General features: G+C 44.5%; 1 long non-coding RNA gene across 1 annotated transcript; it reads left to right on the top strand.

Annotated features, from left to right (window-relative positions):
- Positions 1 to 321: 321 nt before the first annotated feature.
- On the top strand, positions 322 to 2,172 carry LOC112845459 (uncharacterized). Its single transcript, XR_003218276.1, has 3 exons — positions 322 to 573; positions 659 to 790; positions 2,009 to 2,172. It is a non-coding gene; the product is annotated as an uncharacterized LOC112845459 (long non-coding RNA).
- The last annotated feature ends 572 nt before the right edge of the window (positions 2,173 to 2,744 follow it).

Here is a 2,744-nt window from a genome sequence, read left to right as displayed (position 1 = left end):
TCAGCAGGACCTGGACCTCTTTAGTCATCCAGGGTTTCTGGTTGGAATACACCGGAGACGTTTGTCCACAGTGACACTGTTGACACAGAAGTTAATATATGAGAGCACTGATGTTGTGTGCTCTTCAAGGTCCTGATGTTCAACACACTCCAGTCCGTGTTTTCAAAACAGTCCTGCAGCTGATGTGATGCGCCTTCTGGCCAGGTTTTCACAATTTTTGTGACTGGGGGGGCTCTTCTCCTAACTGGAGTGTATGCAGGAATCAGCAGCATGGACATGTGGTCTGACAAACCTAGATGTGGAAGAGGGGTTGCTCTGTAGCCTTTTTGGATGTTGCTGTAGGCTTATCCAATGTGTTTTTCCCCCTCGTTGCACATTTAATATGCTGTTCAAATCTGGGGAATACTGACCTTAAGTCAGCATGGTTGAAGTCCCCCGCTATAATGTGCACTGCGTTTGGGTGGGAATTCTGCTGATTGCTTATTGTCTTGTGCAGCTCCTCCATGGCCGAGTTAGCGTTAGCATCGGGTGGTACATACACGGCCGTTACCATGACAACAGTAAACTCGCGAGGTAGTAGACGGGTCTGCACTTCACAGTCAAATATTCCAAATCCGGGGAACAGTGGCTGTCTACAGTCTTTGTGTTGTTGCACCAGCTGTCATTGGTGTAGATGCATAAACCCCCTCCTTTGTTCTTACCGGAGTGGCCGTTCCTGTCGTGACGGTGGACCGTGCAGCCTGCTAGCTCAATAGCCGAGTCCGGAATTGATGGCTGCAGCCAAGTCTCTGTGAGTAATATTATGCTACTGTCCCGTACACACTTGTTGACTGCAATCTGTAATCTCAGTTCGTCGATTTTGTTGGTTATGGACCTGACGTTGGAGAGGAAAATACTCGAAGCGGTGGCTTAAATGGCTGTTTCTTAGCCGTGCTAGTGGGCCGCCCTGCAGCCACGCTTTTGCCTCTTTGTTTACGTTTCCTCTTGTCTTGCCGCTGGGAAGAACCAACCACGGAGACCTGGAGCTCTCATTATGTCCTCCGGAATGCTGTGAAAGTTGTGGTAGTCCGATGTAATGCTACTTGCACAGCGTAATCCCAAGCTCAGAAGGTCCTGACGACTGTAGGTGGACTCTACTCGATGTATAATAATAAAAACACACTCATCCAAACAGATACACGTAGAAAAAGTAAAAAACAAACACCGAACGTGGAGCAGTGAGCCGCTGCGTCTGTGCGCGCCGCTTTTGGAAAATTACTTCGAGTAATTTACTCTGAAATGACCAACATATCATCAAGCTTGGACTTAAAATGGATAATGAGACATCTGGAAAGAATAACCGCACACCAGCAGACGACATGGTGTACATTGAGAGAGCAGAGGAGAATCTAAAGCAGAAAGGAGTGGTACGAAGACAGTTCCCAGTGAAGCTGGCCTTTGCATGTACAATACATAAGGTACAGGGTATGACAACCACATCAGCTGTTGTCTCTCTTAAGAGCATTTTTGAGCCCGGCATGGCCTACGTAGCTGTCAGTAGAGTGACGTCTCTCAGTGGACTGTATCTTCTTGATATGGAGGAGAAAAAATATTCACTAACCCAGAAATCACTGCAGCGCTTGAGAACATGAGACAAGCCAACCTTGATGACATGATGCCTCTTCTACACGTGAGGCAAACACTGAGCAGGTCAGACGTTTTCACCATTGTTCATCATAATACAGAGGGACTGCCAGCTCACATTAATGACATCAAGAGTCACCATGAATTGTGTCTAGCAGATGTTTTGTGCCTAACAGAAACACACCTGCGGGGCTCCTTTGTCGCAGAGAGTCTCCACTTGGAAAATTTAATTTGTTTAAACGCAACAGACACCTGTCCTACACAACTTTCCCAGATGGCAAACAGAAGTGGTGGTGGAGTTGCTGTTTATGTGAAAAGTAACATTCAAGTGCATGAAAAACAGTACATCCATAATGTAACTGACCTTGAATTTCTGGCTTTAAAGGTTGAAGCACCAGTCAGTGCTCTGATTGCAGTTGTGTATAGACCTCCAGACTACACTCTGAGGCCATTCCTGAAAAACCTGGTAAGCCTATTAGACTCATTAGAGATCATGGACTGTCATCCCATCATAGTGTGTGGTGATTTTAATGAGAATGTTTTATCCAGTGCAAATAAACCAATCCTGAGCTGTTTTGAGTCTAGGGGATACGCACAGGTCATCACTGCCCCTACCACAGAGAAGAACACACTGCTTGACCTATTTTCATTTCTCAGCCAGAGCGATGTCTCCATTCTGGAGTCATGAAGACCTACATAGTTACCATGACCCTGTATACTGTGTATGTCCTGTGATGATCATGATCTAGATCTTTGACTACAGTAAGTAATTTCTATATTTTTGAATGATTAAGAAGTAGAGTGATATTTAAAAGTTGACTTAAGAAAAAACGCCCTGCATTGCAGTATAATGTTTGAATTTTTTACATAATACAATTAAATGAATTAAGTAATGATATCAGTAAAAGATGACAATTTTATTTATCACAGAAAATCTAAAAATCAGTAATCTATGAATGTCAGAAAAATCAAATATACCAGTTTAAAACGAACAGTGTAGGCATATCCTCTCTTCAGCCAGGCTTCAAAATCCTGCCAGGCTGCCCCGTCTCACTGTGGCTGGGAGGGAGGGAGGGTGGACCAGAGGATTGCCTACACAACACATAAATGTTCAACAGCTT

The sequence above is a fragment of the Oreochromis niloticus genome, unplaced genomic scaffold (assembly GCF_001858045.2).
Source record: "Oreochromis niloticus isolate F11D_XX unplaced genomic scaffold, O_niloticus_UMD_NMBU tig00007420_pilon, whole genome shotgun sequence".
In the NCBI taxonomy this organism is placed as follows: Eukaryota; Metazoa; Chordata; class Actinopteri; order Cichliformes; family Cichlidae; genus Oreochromis; species Oreochromis niloticus.
This window is presented reverse-complemented; position numbering and strand designations above follow the sequence as displayed.